The sequence below is a fragment of the Coptis chinensis genome, chromosome 6, assembly GCF_015680905.1.
Source record: "Coptis chinensis isolate HL-2020 chromosome 6, ASM1568090v1, whole genome shotgun sequence".
NCBI classification, from domain to species: domain Eukaryota; kingdom Viridiplantae; phylum Streptophyta; class Magnoliopsida; order Ranunculales; family Ranunculaceae; genus Coptis; species Coptis chinensis.
This window is the reverse complement of record NC_141461.1, coordinates 19,337,087-19,353,327: the sequence shown is the minus strand read 5'-3', so window position 1 is coordinate 19,353,327 and position 16,241 is coordinate 19,337,087. Positions and strand designations below refer to the sequence as shown.

General features: G+C 34.5%; 1 pseudogene; it reads right to left on the bottom strand.

The window, feature by feature from the left end:
- Positions 1–3,362: 3,362 nt before the first annotated feature.
- Positions 3,363–5,487, bottom strand: LOC147491963 (putative LRR receptor-like serine/threonine-protein kinase At4g37250 pseudogene; annotated as a pseudogene).
- Positions 5,488–16,241: the final 10,754 nt, after the last annotated feature.

The following is a 16,241-nucleotide window of genomic DNA, read 5'->3' as shown; positions in this document are numbered from 1 at the left end:
TCAGATTGAAGAATCAAAGTAAACGCTGATTTCTTCTGTATTGTTGGCTTTGTAATCAAAATTCGGGGAGCCAACATGTTAAACACAATGATCCACCAAGACCCGTCTCTAAAACTTACATTTCATTGAAACACATGCCTGGGCCCTTTCCTTAGATAATGAAATCTAATTTGTAGAAGGAGAAATTGGCATATGCTACGCACGTCACATTGAGAAACATAAATTGTAGATTGTGTTCGCACCAAATGAATAAACTTGATTCCAGCCCAATTAACTACAGGAAAGTTGTATATAAGTGGAAAAATACTACTCTCTTTCTTTTGATCAGTGGGTGGAGATTCAGTTAACACAGGAAACATAAAAAGAAAAAGAACAAGACTCGTCAAAACCAAAGCCAAAATGGACGTTCGTTCTTCAACAATGTAGCGGTTGTATGAAGGCGATTGTAGTGACATCTCCAGTTGCTACAGGTATGCCAGTCCACTAGATGACAAATGGCTGGGAAGACCAAAGCCGGAACCTGTATATGAGAGTCAATGTCTAACTTAGAACTGCTATCATATATCTGAATAAGCATTATATACAATATATACAATAAGCATCTCTGAATAAAGCATTATATACAATATATGTGCAGAGCAGGGCATCTCTGAAAATAGCAAGGCTAAATCTCCAAAGATAGTAAATTATATTCAGGTAACTTGTAACATTATATATGTATGCCAAACAAGAGGAATGGGTTATGGGTAACAGTTCAAAGAACTTGTGACTTTCTGTAACACAGGATGCAAGCATTTTTGACATTGTTGAACTTGCTTTGAGGGATATCCGGCTTAAAATACTTTAGTGGAAAATTTGTATCCGACACAAAGATATTTCATGTCATACCACCTTGATGGGAAGGTAACCACAAAAAAAGTTAACATGTGATGCACATCAAGAAGTTAATTTTATTTGAACTTTATTATAAACCACAGTTACCTCATACTGGCCTATAATTTTCCTTGCAAGTATTGTAACCCACTCAAGTTCTAGATATCTGTGGGCCCAAATTTTCTAGGATAAAAATGCAAGGTTAATTCTGACATGACAACAAGGTGTGATTAGGCAAATGCAAAAAAAATAGATCTCCTTCGGAGATGCATTAACATAGACTCATTCCTTAACTATGTGGCGTTGTTTGATCTTTAAGTACAGTAAAAAGAATATTCATATTTTCATTTACCACAATGAAACTTAGACTATGAAGGATGCTTGGTAAAACATTAAGTGGATGAAAGCAATAGTATGGAAAAAAAAAAAAAAAAAGAGCAAGCACTATTCACATTCAGAGTTTACAGTTAGATACATTCATTAAAGAAAAATAAATTTTTATGTTCACTCCACAAAATGGAGCATGTTTAAAATCATTTACAATTCAAAACTGGACTACTTCATCCAAAGAATGGATTGCTTTTTGCATTAAATGAATTCATATGCAATCTGCACTTATTATAAGTGGACCAATTTAAGTAGTATTAACTAAGATAGAGAAGCGGAGAGTAGGTGTTACCAGTAGATCCGTTTGATTTGAAAGTTACACTGAACATTTAAACAGGAAACAATATCCCCAGTTCAAATTCAAGAATCTAATTATGAAACTACCATAAAACTTCCACTGCATCTATATATCAATTCCAAATCTCATACCAAGCTTCAAACTTAAGACTGAAGTAGAACTATTATAAAATCTGTTATGCTCATCATTTTAGTGCCTCTTTAAACTGTCTCTACAGAAGGTAGAAGGTAGGCTTAAAATTCAAAAGTTCTTAGCAACACTCTTCGAGTCAGATTCTAAAGATAAGAGACAATGAGACTTCCCTATATTAAAGAGAACAGATAAAACATGGGCATCCTTTTACATTTGTTGTGGCCTTCATTGATTTCCTATTTATCAGCACAAGGGGTGCTCTATCACTTTAAGACAATATCAGAAGTATCAGCCATAGGAATAACAAGTTATATAGGGTTATATAGGGGTAGACTTCCTCTCAAGAAGGATAAAACTAGGCATTCCAAGATCTACATGAACCAAACAAAAACAGAGTGGATGCAATTTTAAGCAATTATCTTATGAAAACAAGATGAATCTGGTTAGACTTGGGACTTCCTCTTCAAGAGGAGCAATAAACTAGGGCAGTAGGGCATTCTAAGATCTAACAACTGACCCAAACAAAAAAACGATAGGAAATTTTCAGCAATTCAAGAGGAAGTTCCAATAACAGGAATCCAACTAGTTTTGAAAAGACAGTATTACTTGCTTATATAATGTAAATGCTTATGAGATTTTACAGTTTCACCATACCAACATGGTTTTTAATCACATGATCCCAGGAAATAAGCATAACCTTTTCAGAAAAAAAAATAAAAAATAGTAAATATCATAAAAATTATAAAGGTTAGTGTTTACTTGTCAGTGGGAACGGAATTTTGTCTGAGTAACGGTTCCAATTTCACATGGGAAAGCAGAGGAAAACAATCTACTTATCAATACCACATATATTAAGGACTACGGAAGGTGTAACCAAAGCTTTTACAACCATTAAATCCAGATAGAGTACAAACTAGTACTATTGAAAGCATATCAGCTCATGAAAATGGGAATATGGTCTTATAACAAAATCAACAATTGCAGATGTGCTGCAAATATATCAAACTGTATAAACAATGTTTAATTAATGCCACAGGCATATATATATAAGAAAGGCTAGTTCAATTTCATCTTTGTTGCCAAAACCAGACGAGTATCTGAAATTAAACCATAGTTGACCACTTGACCTTGTGTTGGTTTAATAAAGGGTTCAGTACGACAGATGAACCTACCCATCTACTCTACCATCATGTCCAGTACTCCAGCTATGTCAGCATTGTGCATTTTAGGAAAAGACGATATAAATTTGCTGAATAGCTGCTGGAATTTTGTTAGTAGTGGTGGTAAAAATTGGCCATTTTTGTTGGATTTTTGCTTCATTCAAGTTTGATTTTGGCTCCTTTATTTTTCAGATCTAAAGCAACAAAGGTTGACATCTGTAAAATCACAGTATCAGACTAAGATTGACCAAGTTTCATCGTGTACTCCAAATGAAAATTTGCAAGTAAGTACCAAAACATGGCGAAATCAGTTAACCTTCCAGACACAATAGGCTAATCTAAATATCTTATCAGGATTAAATCAATCAAAATGTCATGCAACTTAATTAACATAGCAAAATCGATCAGTTACGTGAACAAAAACTTGTAAATTGGTCAATTTCAAGGATCTATCGCGATTCAATTCATTAAACTAAATGTATAATCGCGATAAATTGTTTTCTGGTAACTTGCTAACAAATTGACACTAGGTAAGAGTGTAAGACCAATATAGCAGCAACTGAAATCTGTTTTTGTGTATTAAATGTATAATTATCAGCGCAATTTAGTATGAAAAAATCCACAAAAAGGGAGTGAGACTTACTGTAACCAATGTTGGCAAGGCTACCATTAGTAACATGATCATAGATAATAAGCTTTTCATCAGAACCCCAGTAAAATCCGCGAATGCGCACGATATTAGGATGCTGTAGTTTACCGATGAGCTTAACCTGGTTCTCAAAATCTTTAAACCTCTCAACACCAATTTCACCAATTCTTCTAACTGCAAATGTAGTTCCATCTTCAAGAACAGCTTTATATACAATGCTTGAACCACTTGCACCAAGTATATATGCTGAAGCTTTAAGTAAAGCTTCAAGTTCAAGTTCTGAATCACCATCAACTGTTACTAGTGTACCTGTTTTTGCTCTTTTGGTTGAGCAAAAACTAACCTGTTCTTCTTCTGATGAATCTGTTTCTGATGCTGTTGTTTCTGATGTTTCTTCATCTTTGACCCCTTTTGTCTTAGACAAAGCCATGGGGTTACTCCTTTTGATTCCATTGGTGATGGGATTGTTTCGATTTTGTTTCCCATTTGCTGCTCTTTCAGTTTGAACTCTGTCATTCCCATAGTGCTAGTTTCAATCCTTTTCTTCTTCTTTGCTTGATAAACATAGAGAAAAATGATTGAGAATATCCCAATTCCAGCTAAGTCTCCAACTACAATTCCCACTATTGCTGCAGGCCTTAGACCACTTTGGCCACCTTGGTCAGAACCATTCGATGATGATCCGGTTCCTGGTGAATCTGTAGCAGGGGAAGAATCAATGGTTTTCGGTATCGCAGCGATAGCAGGAGGAGAAGTAGTTGATGTAGGAGTAATAGCAGCGGAAGAAGTAGAATCAGTTGTTGCATTTGGAACAACTGAGGAGTTTAAACATGAATTCTTAAGATGTTTTCCACAAAGATCTGGATTTCCAGCAAGATGTTCAGTTGTCTGAGAGAAAAAAGACTAGTTTCAGGAACTTCCCTGTGAGAGTATTGAATGAGAGATCAATTGTAGCATTTGTTGGAATTTTCTTGGCGAATTCAATTGGAATGTCTCCACTGATCTTGTTATAAGAAAAATTCAAGTAGTTAAGACTCTCTCCACCGAAATTCTTCGGTAAAGATCCATTAATCAAATTCGACGACAAATCTACAGCTTCTAATGAACTAAAACCACTAGAAACTTCGCCAATGAAGTAATTATTTCTAAGAAAAAGAGTTGTAAGATCATGAAGAGAACTTAAATACTGAGGAATTTTACCAGTTAGAGCATTATCAGAAAGATTTAGTAATTGAAGACTGTTCAATCCTTGAAATGAGTTTGGTAACTGACCACTGATCTCATTGGTAGAAAGATCAAGAATCTTAAGTTCAGAAGAGTTGAACAAAGAATTTGGAAGAGACCCGTTTAGATAATTGCTGGAAAGATCAAGATGTCGAAGATGTTCAAGCAATCCTAAATCTTCAGGTATTGAACCAAGAAGTTTGTTATTAGGAAGAACTAAAGCAACAACTCTTAAAGCATTAGAAGCACCTGGGTATGGAAGAGAAGTACACATTACACCAGTCCATAAACAAGGTGTTTCATCTTCATAGTTCCAGTTTCCTAACACTGAAAATGGATCATTAAGGACATTGTACTTGAAAGATAGCAAAAGAGTTCCATCTGTGTTTAACCCAAGAGAATGAACAACAAGAGCAAGAAGAATAGTTATAGAAACCCCCCACCAACAATGGAGAATTTTAGAAATGAAGCTCATACTTTCTTGGAATGAAACATTTCCGTTTCTAGCGTAGATGAAAAACAGATGAAAACAGAGCAATACTACCTAATACACTTAGTTTTCTTGTTTGGTGACCAAATCGATAACATAAAAAAGAAAGAAGGGAATGAGAAGTGAGATTTAATGAGCTCAGAAAAGACCATGTGATGAGGAAAGAGTGAGAGTGATTTATCTTATTCACCCTCACCGTTAAGTTATCTACTCCAAGTCTCCAACATATTGCTATCTGATTTTAATGTTTGATATTTCTATTCTAGGAAAATGAGTTTGTGCCTTTATCATTTGATTTTATCCTTCAATAATGGAAGTAAATAATGATCTTTTGGACAAATTGAATCATGGACATTTCAAATTTGTCCACATTTTGGAGAGCTACACCTCAATGTGTGACGTAGTTGTTGCTATATATGTTATAAGGTAAGCAGAAATTTACAAATAAAATTTGTTTGTATAGTATGGGTCCAAATATTAAACAAGTTTGAGGACCATCGTGTTAATGTGTTATCCTACATGAATCCAGGGAGAGATTTTTGTTATACGTTTGGCATAGTACTATGATGTGTGCTTGAAGACCTGGAACTATTCACATGGTGCAATAGACTTTGTTTTTATGTAATTTTGCCTTTTATTTGGGAATTTGAGGGCGGGGGAAAAACATATTTTACTCCTTTCTAAGTTTCTAACCGAAAATTACATCTGGACTCCTTGATGGATTCTCTTAGTGAACACTATTGACACAAGCAAAGTCAAATGATAGTTTAAAGGTCAACTTATTATTTTTTTTCGACTGGTTGTAGACTTGTAGTTATATACTTATATATGATACTTTCCTTGTTGCTTCTAATTTGATTTTTCTTTTTCTTTTTCTTTTTCCATTAATCATTTCAAAAAATACATATGTATTTTACCTATATTTCATTGGTTACTTTCTCAGAAAATCTCATATTATTTCCTGCATCCTTTTACAAATTACAAGTACATTATCAATTTCTATTAGCTTTTCATTTCTTATTTGAATGAAAGTATATGAAAGTATGAAATCATAGAAAAACATAGAATCTGAATAGTTGAGTACTACATATACTATCAAATGCTATGGTAGCTTAAGTGAGTTTTATGTGTACTGCTTCTTATGTTATAAGAAAAGGCAGTCTTAATTTTGTACATGTTTTCTTCTATTGTTAGTTTGTTACCATTTTAACCAACTCATTGTAATGATCAATAAAGATGGATCGAAATGATAGTGATTTGAGATGAAGGAAAGTGAAGGTTTCTTATTAATCAACAATGACGATTTCAATCTCTCTTCTTTCTCTCTGGTTTCCAAATGTGAAAGTGGGAAAAACAAAATGAATCTCTCTCTCCTCTTTTCATCATTCTATAGTCTTCCTCTTTCATCAAAGCTCCAATCATTTTTCAATGTGTGTCCATCTTCTTCAATTTTTTCTTCCTCCTTTCTCACTCTTTCGTGCATAATTCAATTTAAAGAAGAGATATGACTCTTATATCGATATCTCAGTTTATAAACTAAATTACAGATTGAAATATCGGTATGTACTATATTTGGCCACTACACTCATATTTATGAAAAACTCCAATGGACAATAAAAAGTTAATATACAAGAGTACCATTATATCATCTAAATTAATTCAGTGCCATTCTAAGATCTGAAACTAATATCATTTACATGCCAACAAAAACTAGTCAACACATTGAGAGGACAGTGATTAGCGTTAAAAAAACATTGCGGGGAAGGGGGAGGTGGGGGTTGGCTGGGAGTTGTGTTACCTCAAACTTGAAGGTACCAACTTTGTTCTTGAGGCCGGGGAGGGGGGACACTATTTTTTAATAATTAGAAGATAGAATCTAGATCAAGTTTGCAACAGGACATCCAAGTGAAGTTAGAATCTGATCATCATTTAGCTAGATAAATTACAGAACTGTCTTATTTTCTATATATAAGCAATTGAATGGGAAAGACTTTAATAACAACCACACTCTGAACACTGTAGTATGAATGTCTTCTAGTGAGGAAAAATATACACAATTACAAACCACATGACGTCTAGGGAGAAAAGACGGGCAGGCATCAGGATTCAGGCATGTTGGTATTGGTGACCCTAAAGTTTCAAACCGACACTTGTGATCAGAATTAGATGAACAAACAGATTAATAATTGGTTAATTATTATAAGCAGACCAAGGCCCTGATGTACGGTATACCAAACGACAAGGCAAAGAGGGGACTAATTTTACCTTGGAAAAGGTACCAACAGTTAGGACATATTTTGGCTCATTTATTAAAAAAGTTTTAGATATTTGTTCATCTAGAGATTTTTATTTTTTATTTTTATTTTTGTTAGCTTAAAAACCCCAACCTATTAAATAAATGAAATTCTACTTCTTGGATCAAGAACATTGCTTAATTCTTTTATACTCCCCGACCAGTCGTAGAAGTGTAGAACATTGCAGTAGCGTGTTTACTTTTTAATTGTATAACGTTATAATTCAACCCCCTTTTGCAGTTTTAATAAAATTCTGACAAAATGATCTGAAGTTCTGAACTCCGAAAAATCTGCGTGTTCATCAAATCATCGGAGGCATGGTGCTCACCGGACTAACGAGTTGTTGTTTTTTATCGTGAAGTTCTACAATGTGTATTGAAAAAGAACATGCCCTCCACAATCTTGAGACTCTAGATAATGGTAACAGGATCAAAACACCCAACTATTAACTAAGTGCATGGAAGAAACAATTAGTAAAGAATCCTAGCTTGATATAATGTGTCACGTACTGACTTACAGGAGAAAAGCTTTCAATTTAGCAAGTACAACGAAAATTTGATCTAGGTAAATAAAAGGGGCGCGACTACAACACATGACCCAGCAAAAAAAAAAGTTACGAAGTCGTCTCTAATTGGCTCATTGTAATGACGTGGCAAGAAATTAAAAAAATGAAATACGCCCCCCAAAACCGCGATAAAATAAAGAGATATCAAACTCTCTCTCTCTTTTCACGTTCCTCTCCCATCTTTTATCTCTCTCATTCTTCTGCAAAACCAAAAAACGCCCCTCTCCTTCCGTCCTTCTCTAGTGTGAAATTAAAATTGACTAGAGCTTGTTCTTCTTGACCCCATGAAATTTTTTGTTAACCTCTCGTACAATTGTGGGAAACAGAGCAATCTGGTACCAATGATGAAACACACACTCACCTTTCTAATTTGTATCAATTTCATCATCTACACATTATGACTAGTAAGGTTTTGAGACAGACCTATTGCCATTTTCATATCAAATAGAAGTAATTGTCTTTCAAAAGCACAATTGAAGCATGAATTTTATAAATTATGATAATGATCCTACAAACGAAAATATTGATAACATCAAATGGCTATGAATGTGATAAAAACTAACTAGAACAACAAAGATACTAAAATTGTTGTAGTAATATCCTGAAAAGTAATTGGAAGGTGAGCTTTTTGAGTAGGAGGTGCTTGAGAAAAGGAGACGAAATCGGACTGATATGGGACCCCAATCAAGCGTGCTTACTATTCTCAGTCCTCAGGCGAGCCAACTGATCTGATTAAACTTGGCATTCCATAAACAATTGATCCGGATTCTTGTAATGTATAGCAAAAAATCTTTGAAACAGTAGAATGTACTACAACAATTTTAGTATCTTTGTTGTTCTAGTTAGTTTTTATCACATTCATAGCCATTTGATGTTATCTATATTTTCGTTTTCGTTTGTAGGATCATTATCATAATTTATAAAATTCATGCTTCAATTGTGCTTTTGAAAGACAATTACTTCTATTTGATATGAAAATGGCAATAGGTCTGTCTCAAAACCTTACTAGTCATAATGTGTAGATGATGAAATTGATACAAATTAGAAAGGTGAGCGTGTGTTTCATCATTGGTACCAGATTGCTCTGTTTCCCACAATTGTACGAGAGGTTAACAAAAAATTTCATGGGGTCAAGAAGAACAAGCTCTAGTCAATTTTAATTTCACACTAGAGAAGGACGGAAGGAGAGGGGCGTTTTTTGGTTTTGCAGAAGAATGAGAGAGATAAAAGCTGGGAGAGGAACGTGAAAAGAGAAAGAGAGTTTGATATCTCTTTATTTTATCGCGGTTTTGGGGGGCGTATTTCATTTTTTTAATTTCTTGCCACGTCATTACAATGAGCCAATTAGAGACGACTTCGTAACTTTTTTTTTTGCTGGGCCATGTGTTGTAGTCGCGCCCAAATAAAAGAGTTCTGAATAGAAGGAGATCTAACGTTCAGAAAACTGGGATTTCATGAATCATCAACAAGGTATGAATTCAATACAGTGTCGTACCAAGAACTGCAAATGGGTCTTCTTGCCTGGCTGTGATCCTATCATCACAGTGTGAATGTGTAAACACACCAAAACTACAGATTGTCAGCTTGGAGTTAATTTAGGTTCAGTTTGCACAACTGTTTGCAATTAATTCAACTGGTCAAGGACCACTATTAAATTTATGCTGCTTGGCCTACTTATCTTTATAAGTTGACCTTCAAAATACTTAAATATGTATAGTAAATTAGTAACCACGTAAGCCCAGTTAAGTATTTCTTTTGGTTTTTTTTATCATTTACTTAGTATTAACTGAGAAATTGCATGCATGAAGAAGACCTAGAGCTAGGGAGAATAGGATTGCAATTCAAGATTTCTCTATGCGCTATGTGTGAACTCTTTAAATGTGAATGGGATGTGTTAGAATATGTCAGTATTAGAATAAATCAAATATAGAAAGTATCACGCTTTAGAATGTGGACATCCACATCTAGTAGTTTATATTATCGTGGTTTTAGTTTAGTATAAGTATGTAATTGTGGGTAGAGAACACTCAATATACAAGAACTCTAACCCTATTATTATAGCCTACTCTCTTCAAAATTCTTCTTCTTCTTGGTTTTCTCTCATTAGAACAATATTCTGAACTCTCCCAAAGATCACCACTAATATGAAATTATACATGGTATCAGAGTATTAGGTTCAAATATAAGTTTAGTGGTATGCTAGGAGAGGTATCTCCTAAAATTGGTATACAAGAAAAAGAAAAAAAATCAATTCGCTTTCAGTTTTTTAGTATTCAATTAAGTTTCAAGCTTTCTCACAAGAAGAAAGTCTTATATCTCAATTGAAGTTTCTTTCTCTGGATAGATTATTTATGTTCACGGTTTTACTGTTCACTGACACTGTTCACCGACACTGTTCATCGATAATTTTCATCGATACTGTTCATCGACATGTTCGAAGTCAGTATTCAAGATTCCGCTGATGTTTAAAGTTTGTTTGAAAAATGTTAGGAGAGAGATTCGAAGTTTCTCAGTATTGATTTTTAGTATTGTTTAGCCTCCGGTTCCGCTTTTCATCTTCTTTAAATTAGTATTGATAAGAGGGGCACAACCTCTCTATATCTCGTAGTCTCTGGAGTTAGTATTTGACATTCTCGCAAAATGGTTGGTTTCAGTACTGTTCATTGTTTTTTTATTTAGAGAAGAGGGCGCCGCGGCGCTTTAAGTATAACCAGTCCAAGGGGCGACGCGACACCGAAAGTAATGAAGTTGAACTAGAAGAGGGCGCGGGCGCACTCCAATATGTCTTGGCAAAGGAGCGCACGAGCTCTAGCCTCCACACATTAGTTTCCGAAGTTTTTGAAGTATCGCTTTTGGAGGTAGTTTACACTCTCATCCAAGATTGTATGCCGCTATGGATGATTGGATTTCTAGCTTCCGTCGCGGTTGGTATTGATAATCGCTTTTGTCTCGAGTTTCTATGAACTCGTCTCCGAACCGCGAGCTATTGCCATTCCGTGAGGTAAATATGTTTACTTTCTTAGAGATTTTGTATGGTAATCTAGTGGTGGATAATAAAGGTCCAATCACTATATATGGTATTTAATTCAAGAATGGAGAATCGCATCTTGACTAATGGAATTCAAGAGTTCCTATGTGGGTTATCTTGTTCGGTGTTCTTGATTTAACTTCACTCGAAGAACACCTAGCCGGTCAAATTGAGCGATTTGATTCAAATCAGTGTTTTTGGTAATCCTCATCATGTTTGGGGTTATTATGTCTGCGCTTGTTTGTTATCCTCATCATGTTTGGGGTTATTCTGCCTCGTTTCTTTGTTATTCTCATCATGTTTGGGGGTTATTATGTTCGCGTTTTTGGTTATCCTCATCATGTTTGGGGTTATCCATCCGTGCCCTTTTGTGATCCTCATCATGTTTGGGGTTATCCAAAAGGTTTATCATTTTTTTTTATGCCACTATGGTGCTCAATGCTTTCGATTCAAGTCGGACTAGACAAGCTCCTGTATGTTCCACCTCCTCATCTTGTATATTCCAACTTGAGGGGGAGATTATGGCTATATGAGGACATTAAGTAGTATATGAGGCAAAGAGAATATGTAGACGTATGTGGAAGAGCAAACATGTCTCCATATTCCATCATGTCTTGGCGAACTCACTTCTTGCATCTCAACAGTGTGACATCCCCACTATTTAGTACTCATGTTTCCAGGTAGCAGTCAAGGAGAATATGAACTCTTCAGTATTCAGCTGGTAGCAGTCAAGTCTAAACTGCAGTTTCACTATTCAATATTCAGGAGTACCTAGAACAAGTATTTTGCAAGATTTTAACAATGATATTGATAGTAGCAGCCAAGAAGCTCACATCAAATTAGTGTTATTGTTTGCAATTTATATTATGCAAGACTTTAACAATGATATTGATAGTAGCAGCCAAGAAGCTCAAATCAAATCAGTGTTATTGTTTGCAATTTATGTTGTGCAAAAAACTCAACAAATGATATTGGTAGTAGCGACCAAGAAGCTCACATCAAATCACTGTTATTGTTTGTCATTGCCTAAACTGACAGTTTCACTTCCAGAATGTCTCAACTCTCAACAGTTGTTTGAGTTCTTTAACTAAAGACAATTCTATGCGAAAGGGGGAGCTGCATTCTTATCTTTTCTTTCTGCCATTCAAACTGCAATTTGCAAGTTTGTGGCATTACAGCTTGAGGGGGAGTGTTAGAATATTTTAGTATTAGAATATGTCAAATATGGAAAGTCACACGTTTCTATAGGTGTGGACATCCATATCTAGTAGTTTATATTATCGGGTTTTAGTTTAGTATAAGTATGTAACTTTCACGGGTAGACACTCAATATCTGAAGAACTCTAACCCTATTATTATAGCCTACTCTCTTTCAAAATTCTTCTTCTTTTTTTTTTTCTCATTAGAACAATGTTCTGACTCTCCTAACATCACCACTAATATGGAATTCTACAGATGGTTATATGAACTCCAATTTAAAATGACTCTAAAAAAACCCACAACTAAATACAATGAATTAGAAGCTAATTTTTTAGTGGAGATATTCTCCATACAATAGAGATCCTCTTCACAAAAATCAATTCATTTGAAGATGTACAACCTCATCAAAAATCGCTTATAATGTTATAAAATGATCCAACGACTCATATTCTTTTAATTTAAACAACTTTTGACAATGTTAAACGTATTCAATTGAGCTGTTTTTTTGGGGTGTTCTCCATCTTATAATGTATATCTCTACTAAAAAATTAGCTCTCAATTCATCTAGCAAGTCAACTATTATGAGTGGAGTAACTTTAGAGAGTCACTATATAAAGTGGAATTCATATAACCATCCACAAATGTGAATTTAGATAATAATAGCGCTCTAAAACCCTCTTAGCTTCCTCAAATGTAGTACATGAGGATTTGTTCGTGACATTAATTTTCATCTGTGTACTAAAATTGGAAAAGAGCAATGTATCGACCATTTGACCAGAATCAGCGAATCACTCTTTAGGAAAATAGGGCATAGCATGCATTTCATTGAAGTAGGAATCTTCTCGCTTGCTCCTTCGAACTTTATGTTAGCTTTCACAATAATAAAGGTGCAACTATTTTTTTTTACTCACTTTTCTTTTCGCAAGGTGGTTTCACGTACACTTTATCACTATCAATCATGCCTCTCCTTTTCTTCTATTACCCTTAATTTTCCTTTTATTTTTCCTGTTATAAACTATAAAAGTTTCAACTCAAACATAAAACAAGAACTCCAACAACTACTACTTTCATTTTTCACATAATAATTTCAATATTTTCTATTTATTTCATTTGTATCAATCCTTCTATCTTTCGATACTCAATTGTATTTCACTACACTGGGAATGGTCAAAACGTCTTTTTGACTGTACATTTTCTTCCCCAAAAGTCATATGAAGCACTTACTTAAAAACTAAAAAGGAACATTCTCTGGTAATGAAGTAATAACATGTGTGCAAAGAAATGAAATATTAATACACTCCTAATTCTGTTTCTCCCGCTTTGATTGATTACCTAGATCATCCACATTCCACAGGGTGACAGGGCCACACTAGTTTGCTGGGTCGGGGCATTTGTATTGCATCATGTCATTTTAAAGTGGAGCAAAGGAGAGTAGGAGACTTGCTTTAATAACCCGGCCTCTTTTAGGCTTTTTCCTCAGGTTTTTTTTTAATGATGATCTCCTAATTCCCTATAGCTGGAATTCTGGAAAGCTAAGCTGCTCTATTGATCCGTTATTCAGCGTTCTAGTTCAACTGTTTTTTTCCACCCAATTTTCTATTAAGGAAATCAGGAAATGAATACCTGGTCTTGGATTGCATCATTGCACTTATTTCTTAATTTTTCTTCCTCGTACGGTTTTAGATCATAGATCTCCTGCATGATGAAAGCATTTTTGGATCGTATGTACACGATACACCCCAGTTAATGGTTAACATTTTCTCTTTTTTAGATTAGTGATTTATTTTGTTCAATAATTATATCGCCGGGTGTATATATATCAATGAGATGTACGCTAGCCTTCCTGCTGTTCAGTGCTTTCCCCCATCCCATTTGATCTGGTGTCTATCAGTCTATGTCAAGTCTCGCGAAGATTGAAGTTCTAGCAGAAATTAGCATTAATTATAAATTTTATACTTTACCATTACTTAATCAATTGTAAGGCCATGAACAAATTGGTGTACTTAATGTAATCCCTCCTGCCGATTGAGGTCATTGTGTCGTTTGCGCTAACTCCTAATATTACCAAAGCAACTTCTAAAGATGAGTTCAGCATTCTGAATTTTTGATCAATTGATTATACTGATTACTGTTACATTTAGGAATATATATATATATATATATATATATATATAAAGGTTAAATAATTTGCCCAAGTAGCAACTGATCGGCATAACTGCATGTCTTGCGGAATCACACATGGCCACGACTTCGCACATTTAGGCCTTCAATATACTTTTTAAGCCCATATCTTCTTCACGTTTTGTTATGGTTTGACAGTTTGTGATGGGTTGATAACTAGCTTTTCAGTCTTATGTGTTTGGCATTGTTAGAAATGTTCAGCTAGTCTTCATGTTAGGTGGGCTCGCATACTACACTTTTGATCTGGTTATTTTGTTTTAAGAGTTCAAACAAGAATTCAATCGTGTGTAGTGGTTGTATATTGTCCCATCACATCACGTAGGGGGGCATGTTGCAAGTGATTAACATCTTTACTGGAACCATTGACATCGAGCACTAATCCTACCTATATTAATATCAGTTTCTCCCAATATGCTCACAGTGAGCCACGTCAGCATATTTTTTAAAAAAGTCCCTATTTAGAAAATAATTACTCTCCTTCTTACCAAACTAACCCTAAATTTGGTGTCTTCTCTAATTTAATATAAGTTAAAATTGTCTTTTCATCTCTGTTGAAAAAAAATAAAATAAAACTACGTCCGTTATTTCAATTCTACGCCCGTTATTTCTATTTGGCTGGGCTATTTTAGTAATTATGAAATATAAAAAAAAGAAAACCCAACCCTTCGTAACGCGCATTCTTCTTCTTCTCATTGAGTTCTCGCTGATGAGCTAAAGGACTGGCGAGTCTGATGTCGGTTTTGGTTGATCAAGTCAGCTAAAATTCCCACCCTGAAGGTTTAGCTAGATGCTAATTCCTTATTAGCATACTCTGATTAAACTTTACTATATGTAGTTTTTCTTCTTCTTCTCATTGAGTTCTCGCTGATGAGCTAAAGGACTGGCGAGTCTGATGTCGGCACTACAAGAAATAGGGTTTTTGGCGACAAAAAACAACGTCATTGAATATTACAAAAACGTCACTAATTAGATTTCGCGACGTTTTTTGGAGCGTCACCTAATCGTCGCTAAAGCTATAGTCGGCAAAGATACAAAGCGACGATTTTACAATGTCGCCAAATATGATATCTTCACCGACGATAATAATTGTCGCCATTGCTTCAATTGCGTCGCTAAATATTTTTCTAATTCTCTATACAATAACGTTGCAAAAGATGTTTTTTGGCGACATCTTCAAAATCGTCGCCATCAAGACTTTATTAGCAACGTTTATATAAATCACTAAAGGTCAAAGAAATTTAAAAAATTAAGCGTTATTAGCGACGTTATAATCATCGCTACAAGTCCCAATTTTTTAAAATTAGCAACAATTTTAGTGTTACTAAAGATAAAAATAATTTGAAATTGGTGTTATTAGCAACATTTTTAGTATCACTAAAAATAAAAATAATTCGTCGATAAAAAGTCTAAACTATTTGAATTTTTTAATATTTTTTCAGCCCTAATATCGTCGCCAAATGTAAACCATTTGTACAAATATTTTGCCACTTCCACGTATCATTTTTATTTTTTGCTAACATTCAATTAAAACACAAAAAAACATCAAATATCAAACAAGACAAAAATATTCATTAAATATAAAAAGAAAATTTTACATCCTTTTGTACATAAGTTTTAACATGGTCAAAATATAGAAAAATAGTCTACCATCCTCTACAAGTACTTTTGTTAAGTCTAAATCGTTTCTATAAAACGGAAGAACGTCATGTCACTGGCCAGACTGAACAATTGCCGATCTCTTGTAATAGAACCAACCTTTA